The sequence below is a fragment of the Balaenoptera physalus genome, assembly GCF_965194825.1.
Source record: "Balaenoptera physalus genome assembly, chromosome: 10".
Classification (NCBI taxonomy): Eukaryota; Metazoa; Chordata; class Mammalia; order Artiodactyla; family Balaenopteridae; genus Balaenoptera; species Balaenoptera physalus.
Genome location: NC_138889.1, coordinates 100,504,739 through 100,517,941, shown reverse-complemented (window position 1 = coordinate 100,517,941; position 13,203 = coordinate 100,504,739). Strand labels below are relative to the sequence as shown.

The 13,203-nt window shown below is 41.4% G+C and overlaps 1 protein-coding gene across 19 annotated transcripts in view; it reads left to right on the top strand.

Annotated features, from left to right (window-relative positions):
• Positions 1 to 13,203, top strand: part of CELF1 (CUGBP Elav-like family member 1) — an 80,429-nt gene that overhangs the window by 24,467 nt on the left and 42,759 nt on the right. For 3 of the 19 annotated variants that reach the window (XM_082475950.1, XM_082475949.1, XM_082475952.1), the window contains exon 2: positions 11,788 to 11,828. The exons of 15 other annotated variants lie outside the window; for them this stretch is intronic. The gene's annotated coding sequence lies outside the window, so the exon portion shown is untranslated. Of the gene's footprint in view, positions 1 to 11,787; positions 11,829 to 13,203 lie in introns of those variants that run through there. One more of the 19 variants, XM_082475951.1, reaches the window with a different exon arrangement.

Genomic DNA, 13,203 nt, shown 5'->3' with positions numbered 1-13,203 from the left:
CACAAGCCACAACTACGGAGCCCACGTGCTACAACTGCTGCAGCCCGCGTGCCTAGAGCCCGTGCTCCGCGACAAGACAAGCCACCACAATGAGAAGCCCACGCACCGCAACAAAGAGTAGCCCCCGCTCGCCGCAACTAGAGAAAAAGCCTGTGTGCAGCAACAAAGACCCAATGCAGCCAAAAATAAAATATATTTAAAAAAAAAAAAAAAAGTGGTGTGACTCCAGAGTCTGAGTGTAGGGTGTATTATAGGCTTATAGTCAATATTTGACTATTAATTTTATTAACACGTTCTGAATTTTATTTGGGGATTTTTGAATCATGAATTAGTTTAACCCAGTTTCATTTTAGAATTTCCTTCTGAAAATGACTACAGTATATGACTGGTTTTGCAGGTCTCTGTCAACTAATTCATTTTTTGATGATAAAAAGCTGGAAGGCAAATAGTGAGTCTGTGAAGCATTCCCAAAATTACTAATTTATCTCTGCTAGTGCCAGACTGTTTACTGAAGATATTGAAAGCAGAGTTAATTTTAGTTTCTTTAACTCTTGGTCCCTGCGCTACATATCTTCAGGAGAGACCTTCATAGGGGAGCATGGGAAGGGAAGACTGGCAAATTTTACCTAATCCACTAGCTGTAATCTGTGTGAGTGTAACAGGATAATAGGGAGATGTGTTTAAAAGAAATTATGACGGGAGAATTATTGGTAGGCTGAGTAATTTCAGTGGAGGGTAGCAAAAATGTTATTCTATCTTAGACAATGTGATTAAATAGCACAAAAGTTTGATTTAGACAGGGAAGAATCAGCTCTTCTAAGGTGTTTGTCTCTCTCAAATTGATGACAGATTTTCTCTAACCATATATGCTTTCCCTTGTGTATATGCTGTCCTATGTTTTTTGTTTGTGTAAATCTTGTCTTCTGAACAGGAATGGGGATAGGGCCTTTTTTGTACCCTCTCTGCTTCTAGGTATAGAGTTGGATGTTCTCTATGTGTTTTTTGATGGATAGATCTCCCATTTTACAGAGAGCTTGTTTTTGTAAAAATGAAATCAAAGCACTGACAAGTTTAATATTGTGGAACAGTGGGATTTTTTTTTAGGAGTGATTTGAAGGAGGTGACAGAGATCATAAATGGGTATTTAAATGTGAGAAGCACTTTTAGGAGCACAATTTGAGAGTGATGAAAGCATGGTAATTGTGAGGAGCACGGTTAGAAAGTGATGAAAGCATGGTAATTGAAGCCACTTTTTTTTAAAGTGACAATATTAAAGAGATATTTAGAATTTGCCCTTGGGCTGCACATCCTTTGGGATGAATCAAGTCATGCTGAACATACGCCCTGATTGGCTGAAGCAAAGGTGTAATTTTTGTATTTTCTGGCATAAAACCTATCTATCTCAGGAAGCATCTCTACAGAAAGAAGTGGTTTCTGGTTTTGTAGAATTATGACCTTAAGAACGGAAAGAGATTGAGTAGAGTTTCCTGCTTTTCAACAGAATAGGACAAACCTCCTGAGACAAGGCCATATGGAAGCATCCTGCTGAGTGCCCATGTGTTTAGGGTGAGGTTGGGGCAGATGGTACAGGCAGGGTTCCTGGCTGCTTGGTCAAGGATTCTGGAGATGATAGAAGTTAGATGTTAGGTAGTGTGGAAGAACTGTTATATGTTGTGTATATTGGGCACGTTAGCCTAAGAGTTGGAGTGAGCTCAGTGAGAGGATATTGATGTATTTGGTAGTGTTGGGGGTAAGATAAGGGAAGAGGTGGGGAGATGCTGACTTGGATTGATAACCTGCAATTCGATCTTAACCTCCTTCTGAGGTTAGGGAGGGGGACACAAGATATGGTGTGAGAAACAAGATTCCAGATCCCTGGCCTCTTCTGTTCTCTAGAGCCTTCAAGTAAGATATTGCAGGACTGTAGGATTTTTCTATTTAAGCTTGAAGCTGTTTTGATTCCTTTTTGAGGTACTAGGCCAAAAGCTGTATTTATAGAACTGGTTTTGACACATTATCTCACCCTGTCCTTTGCCTTCCTTACTGGAATTCAGCTAATGTTGCACTCTGCCTGGCAGGAAAGGTTGATTGAAGAAATGTACACATAGATATACAGCTGAGTGATTGAAAATAGCTCCAAACTTTGTAAATAGTCCAGCTGTAACGTTTGCAGTCAATTGAGTTGCTGGGATAATTTCAAATGGTATAATATAATTACTCAGCTCCCATGTGGTAGGTATACTGCTGGTTAACCTGGACATTGGCTGTTTCCACACACAAGTTTCTGGCAAAGCAGGAAAAAAAATACAAAAACAAGGTGCTTGTTTTGTAACAGAGCTTGAGTTGGGATTTTTCTTTGTCCCTCATAATTTCAAGAGTTTTCTTTAAAAAAAAATTTCTGTAGAATAGATAACATATCCATATGTAGACAATTCAGTCAGTATTCCACTTATGCAACCTTGTTAGCAATTTTTTCTTTATCCTTCCAGAGATATTTATGTACAAGCCATGTGTAAATCCTTTCTATTTTTTTGGCTGCGCCACGATGCTTGAGGGATATTAGTTCCCCGATCAGGCATCGAACCCGGGCCCCGGGAGTGAAAGTGCTAAGTCCTAACCACTGGACCGCCAGGGAATTCCCAATCCTTTCTTATATAAATATATCCTCCTGATCAGTCCTTAGTGGTACATTGGAACTGCTTTTTTCTCTTTAATAGCTACAGAGTGTTCTATTGAGTCTCTGTACTATAGTTTATTTAACCAGCACCCAACTGATATGCATATATGTTTCCAATTTTTGCTATTATAAACAATGTTCTTATGTATGCCCCTTTGTGTACATCAGGTGTAACCTTATTTGAAGGTAGTTGATTTACAACATTGTGTTAATTTCTGCTGTACAGCAAAGTGATTCATTTATACATATATAAATTCTTTTTCATCTTCTTTTCCATTATGGTTTATCACAGCATATTGATTACAGTTCTCTGTGCTATACAGTAGTACCTTGCTGTTTATCAGAATAGAAAGATCTTAATGCAATGGCAGTCAAACTACTACCCCAAACAGTTACTGGAATGATCATATGACCTGAAAGGAAAGATCTACAGAGACTGTCCTGAGATAAGTTGAACTATCAAAACCAGCAACCATTATTGCTGGAGAAGAGGCATGTTGCCTAGAGTAGGGAGGAGTAGCCCCTCCTTTTTAAAAAATTTTTAGGGGACATGGTGATGGTAGCTGAATCTGCAAGCCAGATATATTTCTTTTACTCTCAAAATGTTAGTTCCACCCATTTATGATCTCTGCCTTAGAAAAACATTTGTGGTCCATGTCTCATTCAGTCCTTTTCCCTTAAAACTACTCAGATGGATATCATGAGACCAGTCATCAAAATCAGCCTATGAATTCCAAGTACTTGTTATGCCTAAAGTTTAATAATCACCTCAGAAAAATAAAAGCAAACTAATATTTTGAGTTCCCCTCCAAAAAAGCATTTTACAGACTGGCTTATTTTACCAAATAGAGTGCTGTGACTCCAGAAAGTAAAATCTTACTGGCTGCTTGTGGAACCTGGGTCGCTTAGTCCAGTATCTTCACTTTAGTTCCCTCATCTGGAAAATGGGAATGAAAATGCTGAAGAATCTCCTTTGAGCACTCAGGAGAATAAAGTCATTTCCAGAAGGTTATGTATTATAGAAATGACTCTTCAGAGACATCAAGATTATAAGGTAATTTAAAAAGTAACTCTGACAGTGTTTTAGAAAAAAAATTAGTCACATTCTGCCTACATGGTACTAACATATGGTGCAGCTCTGATGAGCTGCACAAGTGGGCTGAAATCAAAATGCAGTTGGAGAGAGGAGCAGTAGTGACTCACTAGATGAGACAGATTTGGCCTTATGGCCGGGCAGTGAAACTAAGGCGGAACTGGTGGTCTTTGAACGTGCCAGATTTCAGCAAATGATACATGAATATTATGGGAAATTGGAATGACTGAGCCCTTGGGTGTGGATTAGGTGCTTTGTCAGTGTCTCAGTCCTTGTAGCCCTCTGTATCTTTAGAGCCCCCACTTCTTCCACACAGTGGGGAACCTTTGCTGCCTCTGACTTCTGTGCATGGTTCCCTGTGTCTTTGGGAAGTAGAATCTGCTAGGCAAATATTTAACACTGATATGCCTGGAACATTGGGTTCAAACTAGAAAGATACATAGGACAGTTAGCAATTCTTCCCAGAGAAAGCTGCACATTAGCTTAGCTACCATATGTAAATTGCTGCTGCTACATCCAGCAATTTTGTTGCCCAGGGCTGACAGTGCTGCCAAGGAAACAGGAGGAGCTAAAGACAGAATGAGATTCCTACTCCCCCCCCCCCCCCAATAGAGAGCTGTATGGGGAGGAGAGAGGGAATACTTAATGGAGATTTGAGAATTACTTGGAGAGTATAGGCATTTGGGGAGGAAGTAGGAAAAGAGATTTTTAAAAATGTATTTTGCATTTCCTGTCTGCCTCACCTGAGCACCTCCAAAATGGAATGCCTCTTAGGTGAGATGAACTCTTGTTTAGCTGTGTATGTAGTCATATGGAAAGATTATATAACTAAACAGGAGATAAGATGGCAGATCAGGGAAAGGAAGAAGAACAAAGTCCAACTCACCACCATTCAACTTTGTGAACCACTTTTTGTAGCAGTTTCAGAGGATTTAATAATTATGTTGGGGCTTCCCTGGTGGTGCAGTGGTTAAGAATTCGCCTGCCAATGCAGGGGGACACGGGTTAAATCCCTGGTCCGGGAAGATCCCACATGCCACGGAGTAACTAAGCCCGTGCGCCACAAGTACTGAGCCTGCGCTCTAGAGCCCGCGAGCCACAACTACTGAAGCCCGCGTGCCTAGAGCCCGTGCTCCACAACAAGAGAAGCCACTGCGATGAGAAGCCCGCACACTGCAATGAAGAGTAGCCCCTGCTTGTCGCAACTAGAGAAAGCCCACGCCCAGCAACGAAGACCCAACTCAGCCAAAAATAAAAATAAATAAAATAAATTAAAAAAAAATTATGTTGGCTTTGTCAGATAGGTGTTATATTTATTGTTTGTGACATACAGATAAGGATGATATTGGCAAAGTCAGGCTTTATGCCAATTCTGACTCTTGATTCTTTTTTTTTTAATAGATTTATTTATTTTATTTATTTATTTTTGACTGCGTTGCGTCTTTGTTGCTGCACGCAGGCTTTCTCTAGTTGCCGCGAGTGGGGGGCTACTCTTCATTGCAGTGCGAGGGCTTCTCACTGCGGTGGCTTCTCTTGTTGCGGAGCATGGGCTCTAGGCGTGTGGGCTTCAGTAGTGGCATGCGGGCTCAGTAGGTGTGGCTTGCAGGCTCTAGAGCACATGGGCTTAGTTGCTCCATGGCGTGTGGGATCTTCCCGGACCAGGGCTTGAACCCGTGTCCCCTACGTTGGCAGGAGGCTTCTTAACCACTGCGCCACCAGGGAAGCCCCCTGACTCTTGATTCTTAAATATGCGCTGCTCGGGCTTCCCTGGTGGCGCAGTGGTTGAGAATCCACCTGCCAATGCAGGGGACACGGGTTCAAGCCTTGGTCTGGGAAGATCCCACATGCCGCGGAGCAACTAGGCCCGTGAGCCACAACTACTGAGCCTGTGCGTCTGGAGCCTGTGCCCCGCAACAAGAGAGGCTGCGACAGTGAAAGGCCCACGCACCGCGATGAAGAGTGGCCCCCGTTTGCCGCAGCTAGAGAAAGCCCTCGCACAGAAGCGAAGATCCAAGACAGCCAAAAATAAAAATAAATAAATAAAAATTAAAAAAAAAAAGTATAGCATTGTCTAGAGTCTGTGCATGTACTTTATAAAAAAAAAATGGGCTGCTCACAAGAAAATGTTTATAATTGTCACATGAAGAAAATGTTGCCATTTTGCATAACATTGTTAACACTACTGAACTGTACACTCAAAAATGGTTAGATAGTAACCCTTTCTCTTTTTTTTGGCCGCACTGTGTGTAGCTTGTGGGATCTTAGTTTCCTGATCAGGGATCGAACCCGTTCCCCCTGCATTGGAAGTGTGGGGTCTTACCCACTGGACCGCCGGGGAAGTTCCTGTGTATTTTTTACCACAATTTTTTTTTTAAAGCTGGGGAAAAATTGTTGCCTCTAAAGAGAGGATGAGCATACTGGCCAGTGGCGAAGGAGATGAGGTTGAGGTCTGTTTATAATCTTCTCTCCTAGGGTCAGGGAGAGGACACACGTAGATGACTCAGTCAGTAAAGAATCAGAAGCCCCAAACTTAAGTGTGAATCATGGAAATAGTAGCCACAGAGCAAGTGTCGGAAGTGGGGGGGGGGAATGGTTTTTATATACCCCACAGAGGAAGTGTCACGTTTTATCCCTGCTGACCAAGACAAATCAGAACTAAGCCTGATGTACAGGACTCAGGCTGTTTAACATGGAACAGTTTACTACTGTGGAAGGAGATGCTCTGGGAATGATAAGAATAGAAGAAGGGCATTTACTGTGTGTTTCATTGTATCTGTTTAATCCACCTAATCACCCCCATTTTACAGATGAGCAAAAACAGTTAGTGGTTAAATAGTTTTTCAGTCTTGAATCCACCTATTTGTTGCTGAATACTTTTACACATTTTATTTCATTTGATGCTCTAGTCTTTGAGTAGATTCTACTCACTATTAGTTGTGATGTGTGTGCCCAGGATCCTGAATTAGAATCTGGTGGCAGCTGCTATTCCCTGGCTGCAGGTTCCTAGGGAAAACAGGTAGAGTGGCTAATCCAGACAAACTCAACTGGATTTAGCACTAATCCCTGGTGGAGTTCTGCATCATGAAGAGCTTGGCTAGCTAGGATAGCTTCCAAAGTTGATCCTTTTATCTGGTTATTTGGCTTTCTAGGGTATGTGGGTGGGAGGACATGCAGTTTTCCAAAGCAGTAAGCCCAACCTTCTTATTGAGCCAGCCGTATAACAGGAGGAAAAAGAAAGAAGTGAGGGCATTGCAAACAGTCTAAAAGGTAACAAACATTTTTTAAAAGCACTATTTTCCCAAGTCATTCCTATTATTTGTCTCCTCTTCCAGTTAGAGATTTGTACGGTGGCTTGAGTGTATTTTGGGCATCCATTGGTTCCTTTTGAGATAATGTGTATAGTTAAGTCCTCTTTTACAGGTGAGGAAATTGACACTTAAGAGATGTTAATGAACTTGATCAGAGTCACACATCTACTGAGTAACAGCAGGAAGTTTTCACTACCCTTAATCAGATCTCTCTCAGGACAGTTGAGACATTGGACATTTACCTACTTACAAGATTTGCCTAAGAAAAATGGTCAGATTCAACTTTATGACGCTCAGCATTTAAACAGTCTTCTCTGTGGTTTGCGTGCATGATCTTCCTTATAGACAGTTTTTAACCTGATGTTCTACAGGACCCAGACTGTTCAATGTAGAGCAACTTATTACAGTGGAAGGAGATGCTCTGGGAAAGATGTGGCTAGGAGAAGGGAGTTTACTGTGTGCTTCAGTGTATCTGTCAGGCTTTCAACCAAGGTTCCAACTGCCTGGCATTATATTCATTCCATCCAACTCCTTCATTGCCTGGATTCATGTGATCTTGAGAGTTACTTCATTGTGTCTTTTCTCGTCTGTAAATGGAGATAGAATAGGTAGGAGCATTAAATATAAAGGACTGAAAACACCGCATGGCATACAGTAAATACTCAAAACATGTTAGCTTTTATAATTGTAGCCACTTGTAAATGACTGGACATTTCTCCCTACTTTCCAGTGATAAGGTGTGCAGATTTTAAATAGCATATACCATCAATTTGAGGATGCACGCATTTATTATCATTGATGGCATCTTAAATTCCTTGATTTGTGATATAACCTGTTAGATTCGAAGAGAAAAATCTGTGCAAAAAACTATTCATCTCAACGCTGGATATAAAATCAGTGAATTATCTATTGTTTTGAACTATCCAGGCCTGTTTTCAAATTTCCCGGGAGACCTATGGTTACCCTGAGGGCCAGGAGAAGCAAACAGGTAGGATCTGCCTTCCCCCCTCTATCTTCAACCTGAACAGCTTCACCTTTATGTTTATGGGAAAAACACTGCATTTAAAAACATTTCAAAAACCTCTCATCTGGATAGTTCACTTCTTCTTTAGCTCCCTGCTTTATATCCAGGTATTATTGAGAGCACTTACTAACAATTGTTAGTAAGTTAGTGAGTCATGCTCATGAGGCTAGGGTCATGGGTTCAGGCCTTATGTAGGCCACTGAGAATTACTGTGCCTGTTACCAGCCTCTGTATCTGGAGTTTGGTTCAGTGCATACTATGTAAGAGCTGTTGATGGTGATTGAGTCAGTGACCATCTATCTTCCTGTAAAGGACTGTGTTTTGTTATTTACTCAAGATACAGGCCAGCAGAAAACTCTGAAAAATAAGAAAGGTTCATTACCTTGCCTACACTAAGGGAGGTGTGTAGGAGATCTGAGACCTTTCCTCTCAGCCCTGAGAGATGATACCGTTCATTCACTCTTGCATCCTTGAAACATGTAAGTTCCAGGATATATTCCAAAACCAAATATAAATTATTTACAGTGTGGGATAGGTACTTGCCTTTCAGAGTCCCCTGTACCATTGACTTGCCAAGTACAATTTTAATACATCATGGCAGGTCATGTTTGGAACATCTAAACATATCACAAGCAGACAGTCCTGCTCGTTTCCCTCCATCCTTGTCTGTTGCGTTGCTCCCCACCCCACCTACCTTTTTGGTGCTCCTTTCCCCCCCTAACTCTTTTCACCCCTCTTTGGAACCACCTTTATGCCTCTACACATGGTGATTAAGAACATGAAGATAAGATTAATAGAAATAGACTCTGTTTAGCTCCAGGGAAGTACAGGACAAAGGTAGTTCAGGCTTCCTCACAGATCTTAATGCATTTAGTTTGGTTCCCCACAGAAATGAAAGATGTAAAAAACTCAAACCTGAAGCTTTTAGTTTCCATTTAGCTTTCCTCTCTCCCCAAAGCATTTCTGTTTTCTTACAGACAAGGCAACAAAATGTAGGAAAATTAAAGCTGGAATGACAAAGCTTTTAAAGAAAATACCTTCTTGGGACTTCCCTGGTGGCCCAGTGGTTAAAAATCTGCCTTCCAGGGCTTCCCTGGTGGCGCAGTGGTCAAGAATCCGCCTGCCAATGCAGGGGACACGGGTTCGAGCCCTGGTCTGGGAAGATCTCACATGTTGCGGAGCAACTAAGCCTGTGCGCCAGAACTCCTGAGCCTGTGCTCTAGAGCCCGTGCTCCGCAACAAGAGAAGCCACTGCAATGAGAAGCCTGTGCACTGCAACGAAGAATAGCCCCTGCTCACCGCAACTAGAGAAAAGCCCATGCGCAGCAAGAAAGACCCAATGCAGCCAAAAATAAAATAAATAAATTAAAAAAAAAAAAACACCATTCACTTAAAAAAAAGAAAAAGAATCCGCCTTCCAATGCAGGGGACACGAGTTCGATCTCTGGTCGAGGAACTAAGATCCCACATGCTGCAGGGCAACTAAGCCTGCGTGCCTCAATGAAAGAGCCCGCATGCCACAACTAAGACCCGATGCAGCTAAAAAAACTAAATTAAATTTTTTAAAAAAGAAAATACCTTCTTGTGTATTAGTCTTCCCACTGTCCCCCTGCAAGTGACTAGGGCCTGTGTGGAGGAAGACGGTGTGTCCTTTTTTTGTGTGCTTAAGTTTTCTTTCAAAAGTCTTTGGGTGACTTAGTAGGATGATTAATATCCTGCTTATGTGTTTGTTTTTTAAATAAATAATTCACTTTCCTTTTTCTCTTGGCTATGCAACTAAGGTTGTTCCTTAGCCCCCTATATATAGGGCTGCTATGTTCTCTGGGACCTAGATGTGTGTCCTTCATACTTTAATATAATGGCCCTTCTTAACAACCCCAACCCTCCCTTTTTTTAAAAAAAATTTATTTATTTATTTATGGCTGTGTTGTGTCTTCGTTTCTGTGCGAGGGCTTTCTCTAGTTGTGGCAAGCGGAGACCACTCTTCATCGCGGTGCGCGGGCCTCTCACTGTCGCGGCCTCTCTTGTTGCGGAGCACAGGCTCCAGACGCACAGGCTCAGTAATTGTGGCTCACGGGCCTAGTTGCTCCGCGGCATGTGGGATTTTCCCAGACCAGGGCTCGAACCCGTGTCCCCTGCATTGGCAGGCAGATTCTCAACCCCTGCGCCACCAGGGAAGCCCCCAAGCCTCCCTTTTGCTCTTTGTATCCTGGAGATTCCCCAGCTAGCATGCAGTATGAGTCTGGTCTCACAGGGTCACACACTAGCAGTGTTTCTCAACTGTTCCATGCAACATATTGGGAAACATGACTCCTTGGTCTTTTATTTACCCTTTATATCTTCCAGAATAAAACTAACAAGTAGACATTTAACTTGTTCTCTACCCTCCAAGGTAACAACTACTTCAGAACCCTCTCAAGACACACTGTCTCAATAAAAGTTTATACTGCCTAGATGGTCACATTTCTCAAGAGAGATAGACCATGGGCTCTGGAGTTAGAATCCCTCATGTAGATTATTTTAGCATCTAAATTCTTAGGGTAATCCCCACCTTAAATGGTTATAATGATACAGGATTGAATGAGGTGTTGTGAACTTAGAAAATGTAAGTTCCTTTCCACTTAATAACTTGATGATGTAGGCAGGTCCAAGAAAGTGCTTTTAGAAGTTTTTTTTGTTAGTGTAGACTTTGCATTAAAATGGTTGGGAGCATCATTACTTCATTAGCAAAATTGAAGACCAATTAGGTCCATATGAAAAGTCAAATTAAGTACTCAAGCACCCATTTTATGTCAGTCAAGAAATGTCTTCGTGTTCACGGAGGGTAGGTAGAGTGCAGTGTCTCACAGTGAGTTCTGGTTCTAGCTTTGTCTTTGAGAATTCTTACACTTTCCAGAGTAGACTTGGTGACTTTCAGCAGTTCTCTGTCTGTAGCCAGGGCCAGACAGAAAGTACAGTTGGCAGGAGTTGTAGATGGAAGTTTGTAGGAATTTGGGCAGCTTTTATAGAATCAATCTTGCAAGATTGTTCAATAATGTTCAAAAATGAAACAAACTGGTTTTGTGGTTCCTCTGTTTGCTTTTACCTTCAATTAACTTCCCCATCTTCCGATTTTTTGTTGGTTTCAGTGGTTCACCACCGTCCTGGGGCCACCAATATGCATTTACAAGGCAGGAACTTGGGGTTGCCTTTTAAGAGCTTTATGCCTGGCACCAGCCTATTCAGGAAGGTTGGTCTGGGGAAATATCATGGCCTCTTCACATTAACAATATGATCGTTAATTGCTAAAAGGATTATACAACCTTTAGCTTTATTGTAGTTTCCCACCCAAAAGCAGATGCTAAAAAATGATTGTTTTGGTGACCTAGCTGTGCTGCAGTTCAACTTCATAAATCCTAGTCAATGTTTTGCTGTTTGTTGTGACGTTTTGTGGTAAGCCTCTTCTTAAGCCTTTTAGTACTTTAGTTCTCCATTTTTAAGTTGATGGTGTTCTTAAATTAACTTTGAGATGTGAAATGTAATTTATCATTAAGGTATTGTATACTTTAAAAATGGGAGAGGGAGAGTTTGTTTTTTATCTTCAGTCTTGGTGACAAAGGGGCTTTTCCTTGGAAAGAAGCTACATATTTGGGATTATGAGAAGTATAGGCATGGCCCACTTATTTTTCTTTCCTTGGTTTTTTAGAGTGAAGACAATAGTCCAGAGAGGGAGGTGGAAAGCTACAGGTATGGGCTAACTGCTGGATGGTTGTGCTCTGTGGTTTTCTTTTTAACCTTGTTGCATGAGGCCTGTTTTGCAGAAGTGAAAAAATTGCCTTCAGATAGGTGATGGCTTTTTTCCTACATTATGGGATAAATTTCCTGTTCCTAGGAAGGTAGATTTTTTTTTTTTTTTTTTTTTTCCCTCTTTTCGAACTCTTTCTCCTCTTTCTCCTTAGCTGTTTCCCAAGGCAGGCTTATCTCCCATTTGAACTAGCTGCTGCCTAGTTCTAACAGTTGGGGCTGGGCAGAGGTGGGGGGAGGGGGGGAGGGTATGTATGTGTATGTATGTACATCTGCACACAGCAGCTGCCCAGCTAGCTTTCTTTCCCCTTTGCACTTCATAGCTGGAAGACCCCAAGTAAACAGGAACAACGATGAGGACAGAACGTAGTGGATTTCACACAGATAATATTACCCTCCTGGAACCAGAAGTTGTTCAACATACTGATTTTTAAATCAGCACTGGAGCCTAAATAAAACTTAAGCTTTCAGTATATTGTTATCAACTAACAATTACACTTAAGTTCCAGAACTAGTTTGGGACCTGAAAATATGACCTGATTTGAATGGTGGTCACAATTTGACAGGACAGTTTATTTGGTCAGGGTTAGTCCGAGAAACTCCAAGGAAGGCTCTGAGCTTACACTTTTGCTGAGAGCACTAAGCACGGAAGAATGTCTTTCTGCTAGTCCTTTGACACTGACTGGGGAGAAGATAGTAGTGATTAAGGATAGGGAGAGGAAATGGAAAACTTAGATTTCAAAAAAGGTAAATTTTCTTCCCTTCAGCCTTGTTCTATCTTCTCATATACCATATATGATAATTTTACAGGCAAACTAGCTTGCACACAACAATTACTAAACTTAGTGCTTTTTGTCTTACAGTAGTTTTAGATTTGGAATGGAAGTTTTTTTTGTTTTTTTTTTTAAACTGGAAACTCTAACTTTATCCAGAGAAGATATGCTTTACAATTCTTGGAGGTATCTTAACAACCTAAAATGAAACTCCTGTCACAGAATTTGGATGCATTTGCTCACAATCTGGAAATACCATAAGCCCTAGGGAAGGAGGAAGGGGGCTTTCTGCCCACATCCTATCAGCAGGCCTTAATTACTAGAAGTGGTTGAGCCTAGCCAGCAGGGCACACAAGACCAAAAAGCAAAAAATGCAGGCGGGAGGCCCAGGAACAAAATCCAACTTGCAGAGATCCTTGGTGGGCACCAGTGTTTTTCAGATTTTTAATTTATTGCCAGGTTTTAAACATGGGGGGATTTCAGATAGAAATGGAACTTTTTTTTTTAAACAATAATTCTATTCCTTCTTTTCTTTAAAACCCTCT